Source organism: Oculina patagonica, chromosome 10, assembly GCF_052425735.1.
Source record: "Oculina patagonica isolate OP01 chromosome 10, crgOcupat, whole genome shotgun sequence".
Lineage (NCBI taxonomy): Eukaryota > Metazoa > Cnidaria > Anthozoa > Scleractinia > Oculinidae > Oculina > Oculina patagonica.
In genome coordinates, this window is record NC_135767.1 from 5,023,236 (window position 1) to 5,042,143 (window position 18,908).

At 39.2% G+C, this 18,908-nt stretch overlaps 1 pseudogene; it reads right to left on the reverse strand.

The window, feature by feature from the left end:
• Nucleotides 1-2,715: 2,715 nt before the first annotated feature.
• On the reverse strand, nucleotides 2,716-8,199 carry LOC144628347 (uncharacterized; annotated as a pseudogene).
• Nucleotides 8,200-18,908: the final 10,709 nt, after the last annotated feature.

Below are 18,908 nucleotides of genomic sequence, written 5' to 3' on the forward strand. Positions count from 1 at the left end.
CCCCTTCCTTCTAGCTCAAAACACCCACCCCTGGGTTGGAAATTACATGATCCACCCCTTTCTACAAAAAAATAGTTAATAAGGAAAAAGTCTGTTTGATTGTCTGTAATGGATTAGAGGTTTTTGAATTGATATCAGCTTTTTTAAAAGTGCGATCCCAATCATACGCCACCATAATTGTCCCTAATGGACACTTTATTTCTATATATAGTTTCTTACACATCTTCTTTCGCTTCTTAACACACCAAAGCAGGATGAATTTCTCGATCACTTCGTATAATAGATTTGTGTTTTTCATATATTTCTGTGCAAAGTCCGTGGGAAAACTTAGACATAAACATATGCAAAAACTAAAACAATACGTAATAGAAATTCATAAATAATTGCTGCAGAAATCCTATTTGACCGGAATTGACAACATAAACTAAGACCACTGTATATCGTACCATTCATGTTTGCAATCTGTTTGAGAAATGAGTTAACTAGTAAGCAATCTATGCAGGCTAGAGAGAGACGAGCTAAAGGAATGTTATGATCACAATCCATCTAGGGGGGTGTGGGGGCATGCTCCCCCAGAAAATTTTGAAATTTCTAGGCTCGGAAATGCTATATTCAGCGTTCTCCACCATATATTTCGTCGAAAAAGAGATCTCATCAAGTGTTAAATGATGGCAGGTATTTTCAGGTATTAATAGGACCTTTCCTTCTGCACGAATTTTTTTTCTTTGCCTTCCCCTTTGCACGATTTTTTTTCTTGCCATTTTGGCTTGCATGAATTTTTTTTTGGTTTTTCCCCCACCCCCCCCCCCCCATCACTTTTCTAATGGTCCGTCCCTAAACAATCCTCTCCAGCCAGGGGGTCACAAATCCCCCAACCCTCTCCAAGGGGTCACAATCCCCAATGAAAGAGGTCCTTATCCTATAAGATTTTTGCAGCCAGGGGGTCATAATCCCCCAACCCTCTCCAAGGGGTCAAGATCCCCAATGAAAGAGGTCCTTATCCTAGAAGATTTTGACCTAGTTGCTATGGTAACAATGTTAGAAAGCTGGATTGGGCCCCAGAATAGAAGAAACACGTGAGTCTATGGGGCAAAGGGTGACCTGTTTGGGAGCACTTCATCCCCAAAAATACACGCAGTGTATTCCCCAAGACGAACCACAAACAAATCGATACTTAACCAACCAATCCTTCTACTCCTAGGCTTAATCAGCATGCAATTTCTCCGGAACGGATTTCTTTGACGTAGCTCGCCGGGGCGTCCTGGAATGGAGCTCCGTAACGGCAAGGTGCTAGTGGAAGCGGCCCATCATTTAGTTAAAGACTCTGCCCAACTTGTTGTTGTTGTTCTTGTGGGCGTAAAATGTCAACACCTCCGGGTTAGTTGGAATCACAGCTTGGGGTGATGGAGAAGGCAACGAAGACGGTACTTGTGACTGCATAGCTTCGGCAGCTGCACAAGCGGCTTCTCTAGCAATATCTCTGGACGCGGATGCAACGGAATCTTGAATGAGCCGCTTGATTTCGGTGATTTGTTCCTTCGTAAATGCCGCAGGGCTGGCACGTTGCTGGACAGTTGTGGTAGACGCGCTTCGGTCTGCGATTTGTTCATTGGAGTGAGCAGTCTGTGCGATGCCAGCGTCCTTTAATCTTTTTTCCAGAACGGCGCACCGACCCTGTGCGGAAAGACCGTTGCTTCGCAGAGTTCTTGTAACTGTGCATTTGTCAAATGGCGAAAGATGGCGGCGCTCACTTGCATATATGTTTGGCGATTCTATCGCCGGTACGTGTCCTACCAGTCCGTACGGGTGGCATGATGCAAGGACAACTTCGCTTCTAAACCGACTAGGTTGCGAAACTTGGGAGAAAACGGCGGGATTTTCTGGATTTTTCCGAGAAAAAAATTTGTAGCAGGCTAAGTGAGAAGCTCTGCTTTGAAGCACATGGGAAGGATGAACTGGGGAAAATCACTATGACGACCTGTTTGCGTGAAATCCAGCATGCGATTGGCTGAGCGTGAAATCAGATGTTGTTTGCACGTGAACAAAGGATGACCTTTGAGCGTGACAGCAAAGATTGCCCGGATAGTATGTCACACAATGATAAGTGTCTTGGTTGTCACATTAACTTTAATTTATAAGGGTTATGAATTTGCTTATATATATCCGTGGTCGGGGAAGGGGGGAGGGGAGAGACGATCCCGGAGCGGGCATGCCAATGTGCACGTAGTTCATTGGGGACTCGACAAAACTATGACATCGTTTTGTGTCCCTGTTGAGATTCAGCAGCGTTTTAAAAATTATATTTAATAACTGGGAGAAAATGTGTGTAGCTATACAATCTTCATTTATCTTTCGGGGTTACGCGTTACTTTTTACTAATCTTCAGTGAAGTTTTAAAAGACTTCTAGGCAGAGTCTAATCTCGTTTTTACGAACAACAATAAAAATGTATTTAAGATTTGTTTATTGTAATCATTACATTTCTGTGGTTTAAAAGTACAATGATAAACCAACTTTGTTTGACGAAGATGCCACTGAATTGAGAGTAACAACTTGTAGCCTTAGGATCCCAAATTGGGTTGCAATTTGAATGTTTTGATTTTTGAGAACGAAGGAATAACGGAGCACCATTACAATAAACACATTCAAAGGATTGTTTTTCGCCAAGAAAAGAGGTAAAATATTTGCCATAAAGGCAGTGTGACTACGCTTTTAGGTGCACTTAGCTAGGATATTTATCAAATGAATATTCTTTCAGAAAAGGGTAATTTTTCATCATTTCTGTGACGCGTTCTTTTTGCTCCTTGGTCCAAACGACTTTGTTTCTCGTAAATGAAGGAGTTCCATACAAAATTTTGATGCACTTTTCAAGATAATCCTCATAACAAGTGACTCCCAAATGGTCACACAATCTTTGCAGCGATTCCCTGGGTCTTAGCACTGTCTCGTGTGACGTAATATCGAGAACTTCATCTCCGTACCGTTCCCTGACGCGTTAGTTAGAGGCAACCATTTGGAAGTACTCCTTAATTAACGCATCTAATTCTGTTTTGTTGTCCATCTGTTAGAAATATTAATTGAAGAAGAAGTGTTAACAGCAACTATTATCTCTTTGCCACCCGAGACTCTCTGAGCCGAAGGTTGTAAAAGAAATGAAACCAAATCCCAGTTGTGATTAATGATTGTCGCTCTTATTTGTAAACTTATATAAATATCCATAAAATGCAAAAAAAAAATCAAATTCCTAGAGTTCTTCGTGACACAAAAAAGATCTGAGAAAGCGAAACAAGTAAAATTTAACTAAAATTCTTGAGTTTGCACGCCTTAATTAAAACGAAATATTGTATTTCCTTTATTCGTCGAATATTAAAGGGGCACCTTCACGTACAAGAATGGATTCAATGTACATACACGGATTTTAACAGATTTTTAAACAGCCCAAATTTACATTTGTGTCGTAGGAAACCTAAGAAAAATGGTCCATTTTTTATTAACAATTGCTATTTTAGAGCACTTAAAAACTGTTTAAAAGCGCGTTTGGCTTCGGATCGCTCAATTTGAAAACATTTTCCAACGTTTTCAACCTGTTTCCGCGCGCCTTCAATAAAATCGATATTTATAGCCGAAGTTAGATTTCTATTCTCAAATAAAGGTTATATCTTGCGTTAAATGTCCAAAGACAATGTTTTTCATGAGTAAAGTTGCCTACCATTTATTTCAGAACAGTTTTAGACCAAAAAAAGCCGAAATCACCTTGACATAGTCCCTTTAATGGAAACCCTTCCTTACGTTACCAAAATTATTCGAGAATTTTGTGATATTTTTCTGATTAATAAAAACAACGAAAATGATGATCTAGTGACATGACAAAATGGGAACTTTTTTTTTTCACTTGGTAAATAGGATTTGGGTCACTGGGACTGGGAATCACAGGCGAAAAAATAGGAAATTCAATGAGACTGGGTTTTAGGCACAAAATAAGCTGGGAAATGTGGATAAGGTCAAAATTTCGGTTGAGAAACCGGATTTATACCCCCTCCATCCAGTTCAAACCCTCGAGAAAGGAGGTTATTTAATTCCCTTTATTCACGGTCTCATCTAAATCCCTCTAGATTTCTATATTCAGGGTACAAATAGAATCCCGGCTTATTTTATAAAATAGTGATAGCCAACCCTTCGTTTTTCGTTGATTATCATATTCGAGAACTTTGTCTTTTCTTCATAGTAATGATCTAGCTGATGTGAAAAACATCATAAACTCCTCCCCATGCCTCCTCACCTTCACTCCTTCTTCTCTAACAACGTCACGTGAATGTGTCGCGCGAAGCATCATGGTTGATATGTTGTCAAAGGGGTTCCTGGTGACGTGTATCAATCTGATTGGTACTTGAACAGCTTGAATGATTGATAACCTTAAAAAAATATTAACAAAAAAATTGAATAAATGAACGAGAAGAAGAGTGACTAACAGACTGAACAAACGAATTACAAAAAATCGACTGACTGACTGACTGCATGGCTGGCTGGCTGGCTGACTGGCTGGCTGGCTAGCTATAGCTGGCTGAATGACTGACTGACTGACTGACTGACTGACTGACTGACTGACTGACTGACTGACTGACTGACTTACTTACTGCATGGCTGGTTGGCTGGCTGATTGACTGACTGACTGACTGACTGACTGACTGGCTGGCTGGCTAGCTATAGCTGGCTGAATGACTGACTGACTGACTGACTGACTTACTTACTGCATGGCTGGTTGGCTGGCTGATTGACTGACTGACTGACTGACTGGCTGGCTGGCTGGCTGACTGACTGACTGACTGATGGACTGACTGACTGACTGACTGACATCGATCTATATTTACCAACGACTTTGTTACTTACCTTTATTTTCTCTTGATATTTTCCTTGCCATGACCCTGGCACATTGTAGTTGTACGTTTTGTATTTTGTCTGGTTGATAGGACTGGCACGATTTCCGAACGACGCTTGATCTCGGGATAGCTTATGAATGCCGAAAAACAACTGATATTTTTGCAGGTTTTTCTGTGCAGTTGAAATAGATACTCTCCAATTTTTTAACACATTGTATTGATGTGAAATAATAATTTCTGGGTGTGCATCCAATATGGCGGCCACTAAGCTGTGACCACTACGAGGATATCCAATGAACATCACAAATGTCTCCACTCCATCGTACAATTTGAACAGTTTTTCGTCATAAGACAAGGAAGGATTTACCTCTGAAAGAAAATATGCAGATTTAATTGTTTTCAGCAGTTTAAAGAACCAGGGGCCCGTTTCTCGAAAGTCCCGGAAACTTTTCAGGCCCGTATCTTAAAAACAGAGAAGTGTATTGGCCTGCAACTTTGTACGAAGGGAATCTCTGTTCATATTAAAAATACGTGAATAAAACAGCCCTGTAATTATGCAAGGTTTGAGAGTTTGTTATGGCTTTTCTGGTGCGAAAACTTTTCGGGACCTTCGAGAAACGGGCCCCAGGGCCGTAACCAGACCTTTGCCATAGACGAGGCAAGATCTTGCTAGTGGGTTCTGGGGGCATGCCATCCAGAAAATTTTGAAATCTAGAAGCTATGAATCTCTTTCAGAGACATTTTTCATGAAGTATTTCTTGAGAAAAATCGATCTTGTTCGACTGGGGATTATTTTCCAAAAAAACAATATTTTGTTTTAATTTTGGGTTAAAATTTAGACGAGTGCCTCTTGCTAGTTAAGGCCCTGAGAACTTTAAAATTTCACATAACGGTATAATGAACTAACTGCGTTAGCTTGAACGTGTCCCCGGAGAGCTGGGGAGGGGGGGGGGGGGGCACTCCCATTTCATTATGAGCTATATAGGTATGTACCTCTGTGAAGGGTATGGCTTTCAAGGAGTTTTGTCTGGGGTAGGGAAAAGAAATCAGAGAGTTTTGGTCCAAAATAGGGTATCATTTGCCGGGAAACTGATCAGTGGTATGACGAATTAACTTCAGAATAGGAAAAGAAACTCGGAAGAGAAAGAGGCTTTCCTAAAGGTTAATTAAAGTCATCGTGGCAACGTTGTTGACAGATGGTTGTCCATTAAAAACAATGATAGTGATACACAGTTCTAAAAAATGCAAGTCTGGGATGGGGTAGGGATTCTTGGTGTCTGCATTGTAGTCTAGTATAGGGTTGCGAAATCAGATGAACATGGTCTGGTATAGGGCAAGAGTTTCAAAATCCCAGTGGCACACATGCACCCCCACACTAAAATATACAGAGTTCCCCCTCCCCCTCACCCTCCCCGGGGTGTCCCAATGCTTAATCGAATATAGCTCACAGCAACATTGACGAACAATTGACATAAACATTGACTTCACAAAAAGAGTTTGAAATTCGAAGCATTTTTGTCTTCAACACAACAAATACACACATATGAAAATGTAGCAGGGACACGTTGCCGAGTACGGTATGCGGCCCTAAATCCGGACAGCCCTTGGTCCGGACACTTTCGGTTCATCGTGTATTTTAATTTTCCGTTAGGAAACAAAGTCTGAATAAAACCGAACCTTCCCAAAGATTTTTTGATCTATTTGCTGTCTTCACCTAGCTCAAAGGCTTTCCTACTGGCGGTGAAGCCGAGAATTTCAAGTCGACGTGAAGGTAGGTGAAGTTTGTTTCCGCCATGTTTGTTTGTTCATGGCGCCTCAAATTAACTGGTTTTCTTTTTATTCGGGTATTTCCGAAATGAGTGCGCTTAAAAAGGTAACTTTTTGTGTAATTGATGCATAGAATATATTCTTTCGACTAATGCAAAAAATGAGATTGACCGCTTGAGTTTCCGTCCAAAGTAACGAATTAACATTTCTAAGTAATTTTGCAGACTAGGTCCTTGGTCCGGACACTGACGGCAAACAAATATAACTTTAAAAAGTCTGAAGGTGGCAAGCCAAATAATACTGAAAGAACAAAAGTCTGACAAAAGTTATACCTTTAGTTTAAGTTCTAAGGCTTAATAAACTTCAATTTACAACAATAAAACTAAAAGGAGAATTTAAATTCAAACTTTGCAAATCACGTTTATCAGGATAGTAAGCGCTATAGTTTATATTCACTGCATATTGTGGATGAGACGAAATAAACCTCTCTTCCCTAAAATTTTTATTTTATTTTTCTGAATTCCACTAAAGCATGTAAAAAATGTGCAAAAAGCTTCTTTAGATTGGATTTTGAACAATTATTGCGTAAATATTGCGTGCTGTCCGGACCAAGGACCCGCTGTCTGGACCTAGCCGGCCGTCAAACCGAACCACTGTTTTCGATATTACAGAGTAATCGAGTAAGCACAGAAGCTGTTTTCTTTCCACATGTTAGCTGAATGTCACGGTAACTTACAGGACAAATTTCAGCTCACTGCACTTCTTCTAAGCTGAGAAATACACGTTCGCGTCTTTTTCGTCCGGACCAAGGGCCACATACTGTAACATGTCCAATTCTTTGTGTTACGTTGTGATTTTGCCACTACAACATGTGATTTTGCCACTGCGACATATGCATGTCACTGCACACAACATTTCCTTTTTGTGTGTTAGTTCTTCTTACTTTATTGTCGACACAAATGTTTCAGATTTTTTAGTTTCCAGCAACACAACGCTCCCTTTTCATTCCTTTTGTCCTTAGTTTTTAAGACGCAATCGATCAGGAAATATTAATCGTAATATCAATGTTAGTTGGACAAAAATCGAGTACCAGAATAATTTAAATCCTATTGCGTTACCCTTTTTAAAAGCTAAGGATGTAAGTATTTAACCGGGATAACACCAACAACAATTTCTTATCAGAGCCTGATGAAATGAATTTCAGGCACAAGAAACATGTAAACTATGGAGAAAAATCACGTGTAGCAGCTATTTTGTAAAATCATCATTTAAGCGATTCAGTGGAATTCATTGGAACTTCGAAATTTGTTTTCGATGTTGAGTGGGGTTAGAAATGATTTCTTTTGATGAAGAGATATGAAACAGTAACACAGAAGTTTGCAATAAGATGTAAATAATTTTGGTACATAATTTTGTCCAATCAATACTCGAAGTCCAAGCGGACTCCGTCTTAATTACTTACCGTTTTTGCGTTTTTTTAGTCTTGAAGTTGGAGTGAATTCGTTGCTATGGATACGACCGTTTTCTTTCCGTGAAAGCATTTGTGGAACTTGAGATGCTTCATTTTCTATTTTGCTGCTAACAATATAAAGAACTACACCAACGGTTACTAACAGTGACGTAAACAGCAGAGGAAATCTGCTAAAAGCCATTGGTATTAGTTTTTCTGAAAGGAAAAAAAGTCGACAGATCAAAGCATTAAAGGGACAATGTCATGGGGATTTCGCAGATTTTTGGTCAAAACTGTTCTGAAATAAGTGTTAGGCAACTTTACCCATGAAAAACATTATCTTTGAACATTTAGCAAAAGATATATAACCTTTATTTGGGATAGAAATCAAACTTCGGCTATAAATATAGATTTTCAAATTGCAATCCATTTCCATCCGAGCCATCCGCAGCCAAACGCGCTTTTAAACAGTGTTAGTGAAAGCTAACCACAAGCAAACGGGATGAATGGAGCTAACTGTGAGCACACATGTGTGAAGCTTACTGCAAGCAAACCGAAGTGAAACTGTGTTTATTTGGGTCCCCTTATTCTTGAGGGGTTTCACTTCACTTACATGTAAAAAAAAAAAACAACAATTCTGGGAAGCTAGAATACCACTGTTTTACTCGGTCGTGTGATCTTCCAAGAGCCGGTAGTTTTTATGTATCCAGACATTGTCATTGTAAAATTCATTGATCATTTGAAAGGAATGGACCGTAATATAAAGGCACTGTGCTGTATGTTTTCATGTAAAACTACTTAGTTTCACATAGTTTTTTAATAGATGCAGAAAATAGATGGCCTGATTATTGCCAACTTTCAAGATAATAAAACCTAGCTTTAATTGTTGTATTACATGCCACGTTTCAATGTGCATTTAGCTAGGATATTTATCAGATGAATATTCGTTCGGAAAAGGGTAACTTTTAATCATTTCCGTTACGCGTTCTTTTTGCTCCTCGACCCAAGTTTGACATATGGGTGAACATTACAACAGCTAGCCATTTTTATACACTCAGTCTTAGTCAAGCGTGGAAAGGGAATTTCAATTTCAATAGATCTGTCTAAATGGAAAGCAGCACCCAGTATAGAGTGTGTTCATGGCGGCCATACTGGAGGAGTGAAACAAAAGAACCATTTTCCTTTGTGAAAAAATACTATTTTTAAAATGCTAATATCTTTAATTGTTTGACTCCTCCAACATGGCTGCCATGAAAACACTCTATAAGCATAAGAGATAAACATTATAAGGCTGATATTGTTCTTAATTTAAACTGTCTGTGAAATATGCTCAAGGATTCCACTTTTGGCTAAACTTTAGAAACAAAACTTTTCGATACGTAAACTAATTAATCTTCAGGTATTGCGGTGCAATCAACAGGCAGACCTTGCCATAATTTCTTTTGTGCGCAAGTTTTGTTATTCAGTTCTGGTCTGAAGCAACGATTGGGAGTACGGTAAAATAAAATTACAGATCTCACAAAGTAGCTAATAAAGTAAGTAACAAATAAAGCATACCTTTATGTGAGAAGTTGCGTTAGAAACGCTTCCACTCCGCTTTCTCTCTTTCTTTCTCCTCAGAGAGCGGTCAGACAAATGAAGTCAAACTATGTAAAACCAGTAATAAACACGGTTCACTGACTCTTGCTATGATTAGTTTAGGGTCGTTTCCGGGGGGGGGGGGGCAGTCCCATATATGAGCTATATAAGTATGTGCCGCTGTGGAGGGTATGGTTTTCAAGCAGTTTAGTCTGGGATAGGGTATAGAAATCAGAGAGGTTTGGTCTAGCAAAGGGTAGCATTTGCCTTGAAACTGATCGTTGGTATGACGAATTTAGTCCAGAATAGGAATAGAAACTCAGAAGAGAAAGAGGCTTTTCTAAATGTAAATAAAATCATCGCGGCATCGTTGTTGACAGATTGTTTTCCATAGAAAACACTGATCGTAATACAGTTCTGGAAAAGTGCAAGTCTGGGATAGGATAGGGATTTTTGGTGTCTAGTCTAGCATAGGGTTGCAAAAATCAGCTGAACATGGTCTGGTATAGGGTAAGAGCTTTAAATTCCCAGCGGCACACCCCCACCAAAAAAAAATACAGGGTGCCCCCTCCGGGGGTCGTTTACTTTGTCTGAACAGATTTGAGCTAGCCGCCATTGTTTATTTTGTTTGTCTAATGGCAATTAGCTTCCTATACTCTTTGCGGTCGAAAGCGTTCTTCCGACGAGCACAAATTGCGTCTGCGTTTCATGTACGTTAAAGGGACCATGTCACGGATTTTAGCCAAACTTAGGCGTAGGAAATAACCATCAAATACGCTTAAATATATAAAATAACCTTTTAAATCAGTGAAGGAATATTTAAATGACACACCAAATGCAAAAGAAGGTACGGATGGCCAAAAGAGTCGAAGATTGAAACGGATTGCGATGTGGGTTTTTGAAATATGATCCGGCGGATCAGTTTTCAAAGTTAATCTTGTCTGCTTGTAACTTAAAATTATAACGCCCGGGAGACACATTTGGCTGCAATGAAGCTATGGCTTTGTCAATTGGAATCGTAGAATTAATTTCTTTGCAAACATTTAGTATCATAGCGAATATTTGGTAACATTTATTAACATAAAATTATCTTAGCCGTGACACAATCCCTTTAATGTTATTTTGTGTCGTAGGTGGAATAAGTTCTTGTGATTTATCACGTTTCGTTTCTAGTATTGTAAAGATTAGACCTTTACAAGTGTATTGAGACCCTGGGTTTTGTTTTTACTGCATGGAATTAACACTGTTTTATTAAAAATTGAGGTAAAAAGGTTGTTAAAAAAATATCACTGAACGTTTTCGATCTATTTGATTGTTTATCCGTTACGTAAGGGACGGACCATTAGAAATAACCGGAGGGGGGTAAAAAATTTTCGGTGCAGGAATTTTTTTTTGAAGGCCTACTTGTCTGCAGGAATTTTTTTTCTGGGGCACAAGCTTTGCACGAATTTTTTTTCGCCCAAAGATACAGGTCTTTTTTTGTAACGCATCTATGATTTGCGTACCCTGGGTGCCAGAGGTTTTTCTTGCGCGGTTTCCGGTGTCGGTCATGTCTCTATTATGACCCGTGGCGACGGCCTTCGGCACCGAAGTATCCACCGCGCGCGAGAAAAATCCTCTGGTACCCAGGGTATGATTTGCGAAACAATTATCATTGTTAAATAGTATTATTGTTTCATTTTTCAGATTCGTTCTTTGAATTAAGCGACATTTAGGGACCGTTCATTTTTTATGGGGTAGGGGGGCTGAAGGAATCTGATAGATAGTGCCTGTTAAATATAACCTCCACCCCCCGCCCTCCTTATTAGAAATTTTTACCTTGGTCCCTCAACAAAAAAGATGAAAAAGATTACAGCTAAAACTTATCAACCTACACTTTAGAATATCAGACAAAATTGCAGTTTAAAGTGATAATAATAATACTGTTTGTGCTTTTGATTAACTGTTTACTGATGGGACGCGATTGTTAGGGTGGGTCAGGTGTGTTTGCAACCAAATAGTTGATAGGATTGAGCTGATGCTGTTCTCTCGGTACATGACAAATTAGAGGGGTCCGGGGGCATGCTCCCCCGGGAAAATTTTAATTTTCAGAACCTCAGAAACGCTATTTTAGCCATTCTGATGGAAGTTTATGGATGCCATCATACAACACTTACAGGTAATTCCGTTGCACGAATTTTTTTTCCAGGCACAACCGCTTGCAGGATTATTTTTTTCGACAAGTTTCCCTTGCAGGAATTTTTTTTTGGTAAAAGTCACCCCCTCTCCGGTTATTTCTAATGGTCCGTCCCTAAAGTCCAACCATTTGACCTAACCTTGTTCCCCATGGGAACTGGCATTACGTAACGGATAAAAGCCTAAACCACAAAAACACCCAGCTTCATGCAGATTTTTACTCTGATGATGATTAAATAGATCGAAAACATTTAGTGATATTTTTTAACAGCGTTTAACCTCAATTTTTAATATATTTTATCGACGAAATGTTCAAACACTAGTTTTGTTTTTATCGGAAAGATAAGATCTTCACAAGTGTTTTGGAACCCTAACTCCGGAGAGTGTGAAAAAAGTAAAGCCTGGTTTTCACTAGCGACGCAAACACAAGCTCGATCACGCGAAAAGGACAAATTTTGACCATTGTGCTTGTGCTTGCGGCAAGCACAAGCACAAGCATCAAAATGCAATGCGCTTATGCTTTTGCTTGAGTCGAAGCCTTTTTCACGGAGAATAAGAGCTGTTATCCTTTCGCTTGTGCTTGTGCTTGTGCTTGCGTCGCTAGTGAAAACCAGGCTGTAGTTAGCATTGGCATTTTTGTTTTACTTTATATTCAAATTTCGGCGTCGTTTACCGTCAGTTTCTTTATAGTGTTCAACGTTTGTACTAGCGCAGATTTCTGCAATTTTTTTTACGCCTGTTTGTTACTGTCTACAGAGTGACCTTTCGCGGCCACAGCGATAGAAAAATGTAGGTTTATGTTTATGGTTCCTTTTCGCTACTTGTTAAGCCTGGTTCTTCACTAGCGACGCAAGCACAAGCGCAAGCACAAGGGCGATCACGCAAAAAGGACAAATTTTGATCCTTGTGCTTGTGCACAAGGCATCAAAATGCAATGCGCTTGTGCTTTTGCTTGAGTCGAAGCCGTTTTCACAGAGAAATAAGAGCTGTTATTCTTGCGCTTATGCTTGCATTTGTGCTTGCGTCGCAAGCGAAAACCAGGCTTTAATTTGTGCTTTAGAGGTTATTCGTTTATGTTCCTTTCATGTTAAACCTCAACTTCGATCTCAACTTCAAGTTTGATTAAACTTCTTCGTACTGTTTGAGAGTTTTGATGTGTCTGGTCGCGAATTCAAAGATACTTCGCGTTATTAGTATATGTAAATGTTATTTTGGGTTTACCTCCGTTTAAAAACCTGTGAAGTTTTTCTTTGTTTTGGAGCTATTGTTTTCCTGCACTATATTGTTTCGTGGTCTTTGTTGTCTTGGTCGTTCTTTGTGTTATATCACTGATGAGTTTCACAGGATTTTACACTAGGGATTAGCCGTTATTTTATCCTGTACTTGTAGCTGGAATACGTTCTTGCAAGAATAACTACCGGCCAACGCAACTTCTTATACAGAAGGTGAGCTTTATTACTTATTTTATTACCGATAATTACTTTATGTGATCTGTATTTAACCGTTTTAACTTTTCAGGGGCACCCAACGAATGGTTTCGGTAAAATATCTGTTCGGAAAGACCAAGCTCGCCTAAATTTTTCGAAAAGCACCTAGCTGAAATCTAGAGTTTTCTTATTTGGCATGTCACCTAGAGATTTCGTCAACCTTGGATTGTCGCCTAGAAATTTCGTCAACTTTTGGGATGTCAGCTACAAATTTCTAATTTCTAAGCAGTTTTTTCCCGGCTACACATCGTGCTCATCACAAAGATTTGAGTGATATTGGGTGTGGCGTTTTTTCGAAGGGCTTAATTTGCCGCGTTAATTATGCACCTTTGGCACTGAGCGGTGCAGAGGGATCTGCAGTGAAGGCCGGTTAATTGAATATTTACGAAAAGTGCTGTCAGTACGGATTATAAATTTAACCGCTCGCTTTACATGTATGCGATGACCTATTCGCCAATTATATTACTTTTTAACGAAAAGCGTTAAGGTCCCCGTGACAGTGTCTCAGCGCGCGCCCAATCTCGTTACCAGAGTCCAAGTTTTCCGACCGGTCAGGGGAACGTGGCCTCTGGGAATGAGCTTGTCTGGGGACGAGAATGCGTTCTGACAAAATTGCTTGCGCAGCGATGCGATGACCTATTCGCCAATTATATAGTGTTTTTATGGGAGCCATGTTGGAGGAGTCAAACAATAAAAGATATTTGCATAAAATTGATTTTTCCAAAGGAAAATCATTTTATTGTCCCACTCCACCAATATCACCGTCGTGAACACACTCTATATTACATTTTAACGAAAAGCGCTCATTCTGCATTGTCTGGGGATGAGAATGCGTTCTGACAAAATTGCTTGCTCAGTATGGACTCGCATAAACAATCAGCGCAAACGTCCTTAATTAAAAGGTCGGGACACACCTGTCACAGCAAAAGGCAACTCCTTCAAGTCGCTCCGTGTGTGAGAAAAGCCTCTGCGACAAGGCGCTTGACACGCAGCGGATTTAATTTGGAATAGTGGGAATGTGAACCAGTTTTCCAATTCATTATTACAACCAATAAATAACGTTCTTTCATTGGCTACCTTATTATAGGAAATTAATTTATTAATTATTTTAATTTTATTTATGTTAACGGGTATACTATGCGCATCTGATATGACCAGAACTTTTCTTAAATTCGCGTTAATTTTATTACGCGTAATTAATTTTGTTCGCGTTGTTAAATTTTTTCCTTATAATTATTCCTATAACAAGGTAATTTATATTTTGTCGCAGAAAAGTAGTGCACACGCTGCGACAACGCTACTTTCGCTCATTTCGTCGCTGCGATTAGTCGCACGAATTCAAACAGCTAAGAATTTGTGCGACTGCGACGAAATAATTTTAAAGCGACGACAAAGATTGTCGTAGAAATGCACCATGTCACAATATGCTACATGTTGCAGCAACTTGTCGCCGCGATATTGAGCGATATGTTGTAGCGACTTGTCGCCTAGGGTGTCCCGACCTTTAAAGTAATATTCCAACCACGCTACTTTCGCTCATTTCGTCGCTGCGATTAGTCGCACGAATTCAAACAGCTAAGAATTTGTGCGACTGAGACAAAATGATTTAAGCGAAAGCAACGACAAAGATTGTCGCAGAAATGCACATGTCACACTATGCAATATGTTGCAGCAACTTGTCGCCGCGATATGTTGCAGCAACTTGTCGCCTAGGGTGTCCCGACCTTTAAAGCAATATTCCAGATCCAAGTTGTACAAGTTAAGACGTAAATGACGAGAAAACCGGTCAAACAGCGACATTAAACCCAATAAAAAGAAGTTTACTACTCTGTTTTCAATTAGAAAAAAATAAACTGTTGTTTGAAAACTCGTTTTATTTTTGTTCTTTTAATGTTACATATTCGGGTCTAGTCTTAACGTTTTACTTCTATTACTATACCCCTTAAATCAGACTGAGAGCAAAGATTTCTCGGGAGCAATCAACCAGCTGCAGATGAAGACATCTGATACTTTGGGTTAAAGGGGCTATGTCACGCTATTTGAAGTCATTTTTCTGATTGCCTTTAAATCAAAAGAAACCTCAAGAAAATAGTTTTCCAGGATTGGAAAACACCAACGGAGACAAAAACCCGAAAATAAACAAGGATGGTTTCAACTCAACAACAACTCAGCAACAAACTTAATTCATGTGTATTTGTCTCTTTTTTTTTCTTTTGCCAAGCAGCACAGAGTTATCGCTTAACTGGCGTTCGAAAACTATAAAAGGTGTTGAAAAAATTTGATTTACAAACAAAATTTGTTGATCAGTACCCGTGAACGTCGAGGAGAAGGCCCTGGGGACGAGGTTGATTGTACCCAGAGTACTTGGCGCGCACATCTTCCAAAATGGCGCCAATCCGAAAGGTTGAAGCAAGTGAACAAGTGGAATTTGTAGCTAATTTTGAAGTCTGAATAATTTGAATGGAGCTTTCATCATCGAAAGGTAAGATTTTTAAAGTTTTTTAGTTCCGTAAACAAGTAGAATTTTAATAGTAGAACCCCGGAAACTCAAACCTGTCAAACTTAGATAGCTAGAGCTCTAAATCCCTTGGATGCGACGTAACCCCACTATTGACTTGGATAACTCGATAACTCGAATTTCCCGAAAACTCGAACTTAATTTCGTTTTCCTTGATCAGAAGTTAATTTACCCCGATAAATCGAATTCGGGTTCTTGCAATTGGAGACGGTGCTCATTGATAGAGGAACGAACAGATCAAGTATTTGACAGCCATTTTCCACTGATATCCTAAGAATATGTACGATCTTGTTAGAGTTTCTGACTAGATAAGTTTGAATTGCACTGTTCTGTATACTGAAGTGCTGAAATATCCGTAATCTATCATTATTTTCCCTGCAGAGTTTGAGTAACCGGGGTTCTACTGTATAAAATATATACTTCTAAACTCGAGGTGTCATTTTGTAAGAATTGTATTTAAAACTTAACTTTGTCCAGACATATGTTGTCTTAACCAGACATTGTCCATTCACCGGCCATTATTTTGAGATTAGAATTTTTTTCTCAGCCCACTTGCTTATAATTAATTTATGCACCTATCAATGTTATCCCCCAGGGTGGGGGGGGGGGGCAACCCACGGGAATTTGACATTGTGAAGCTCTCCCAAGGTCGGGATTTTGACATCTAAAATGGTCTGCTGGGTTAATTGCCTTTTAAAATGAAATTCTTGCTAACTAAAACAGAGTGTATTTTTTGAAGTAATATGGCTGAAACTTATAAAGAATTTAATAATAATACGACCGACATTTGTGACGTGTTGTTGCCTTTCTATGAATTGTAGCTGTGATTTTATTCATATACAATAGCATGCAAATTACATTTCCCACATCCAGGGCTGCAAATATTTTTTTTCACTTGAAAGGACCGCCTTTTGAACCGCCTCCACATATTACGTGCTTACATGAAGTCACAGTAGCTCAAAATTGCCTTTTCTAATAGATAGTTCATTTTTTTTAACACCACGACTTAAGAAGCCTTCGATAGAGTAAAGATTAAGGGGCAACAAACGGATCATTTCGGCGAATTTCAGTTCTGAGTGGGTCTGTTATCCCATCAAATTTTCTTTAATGAAATGACACCTCGAATCTTCGTAATATGAGGAATCTTATTAATTACTGACCCACAAAAATCCTATTGTTCTCTCTCTGCAATATGTCGAATATTGCAACCACGAACCAAAACATCAGTGTGGAAGCGACTGAAATCGTCGTTGTGATGCAGAGAGAGAAAAATAGGGTTTTAGGAGGGTCAATACGGTAATTATAATAGATAATTACTTCGGCTCACAGCATTATTGGATATATTGCAGGCAGCTGAGGACGCAGGCTGAAGCTGCTTGCAATATATATCCAATAATACTGTGAGCCTCGGTAATTATCTATTAAATAATACCAGTTGTTTTCAAAGAGGTGAAAATCTTGTTTTGGGTACGAGAAAACGCCAGCTACAATTTTCGGAAAGGTAACAACAGCCCGCAAATTCGAGTAATGAGATTGTGTTCCCTAAACGTTTCTGCCACTTAAATGTTCAGCTAGAAAATCCCACAATATTTAACGGTGTTATTTAGTTTACACAAATATCACTTTAAAATGCTCTGAACAATACGAGAAAACAAAACAAAGACAGTCCAAGACTTTTAACAAAGGAATGTCCTCGTTTGGTGCTCCTGAACATAGGCGGCGGAGCAGGGGGGCAGGGGGCAGGGGGGCTGTAACCCCCCCCCCCCCAGACGAAAAAGTGCCCCAAATATGAAAACCTGTCGAGTATTTTTGGGAGAGTCTTAGTCCCACCCCCCCCCCCCCCCACGTTCCAAAACGCTCTGCCGCCTCTGCTGACGATTCGGTGCAGAGAAGCACCAGAACCGACCCTTGGGGCCAATAAAGGGGCACTGTCACGGATTTTAGCCAACCTTAGGCATAGAAAAAGACCATCAAATTCGTTTAAATATATAAAATAACCTCTTTAAACAGTGAAGAAATATTTAACACACCAAATGCAAAAAAAGGTACGGATGGCAAAAAGTGTAGAAGATTGAAACGGATTGTGATATGGATTTTTGAAATATGATCCGGCGGAACAATTTTCAAAGTTAATCTTGTCTGCTTGTAACTTTAAATTTTAACGCCTGGGGACACATTTTGCTGCAATGAAGCTATGGTTTTGTCATCTAGAATCATAGAATTAATTTCTTTGCAAACATTTAGTGTCTTTGCGAACATTTGACGAAATTTAACAACATAAAATAAACTTAGCCGTGACACAGTCCCTTTAAACAGTTAGGTCCCTACCCCCTTAACTCTATGCTCTGTTTGCTTCTGATAATTACGGCCATCCCGATCTGTCTGATATCGATCTGTTTCCTTTTCAGAAACAATGTTTACGAGGAATATTTACCTAAGGTATACCTCAGTTTTGGTCTGCCTTGTATTGATCATCTACATTACAAGTAACGTGATCATTTGTACTTGGGAGCAACGAGAAGTCGCAAACAGTAAGCAACAATATGTATATTATATATTATATTTACGATAGCCGCCATTGTGGTTTTCATAATACAGTGGAACCCCGATATAACGATCTTCGATATAACGATATTCCCGATATAACGATGAATATTCTATGTCCGGCAAAAGTTACAGTAAAATGTATGGGACAGTACCCCGATATAACGATCCTCGATATAACGATATTCCCGATATAACGATGAGAATTTTGCGAACCGAACGCAAAATCTTCCCCGATATAAGGATATTATCAGTATCGATTATCAGTACACAGTCACAATTTAAGCAAAACACTGAATATAATACAATAACATAACAGTAAAGGGGTTATTTCTAACGTTTCTGACAACAGCTTTATACGATAATATACGAAAATTATACTGTATTTTAAGTCTCTTTATCCAGTAAAGAAGTATATGTTAGGTTTACCCCGATATAACGATATTTTCGGTTATTTCACGGACATATCGTTATATCGGGAGTCTCGATATAACGATTCTTCGATATAACGAT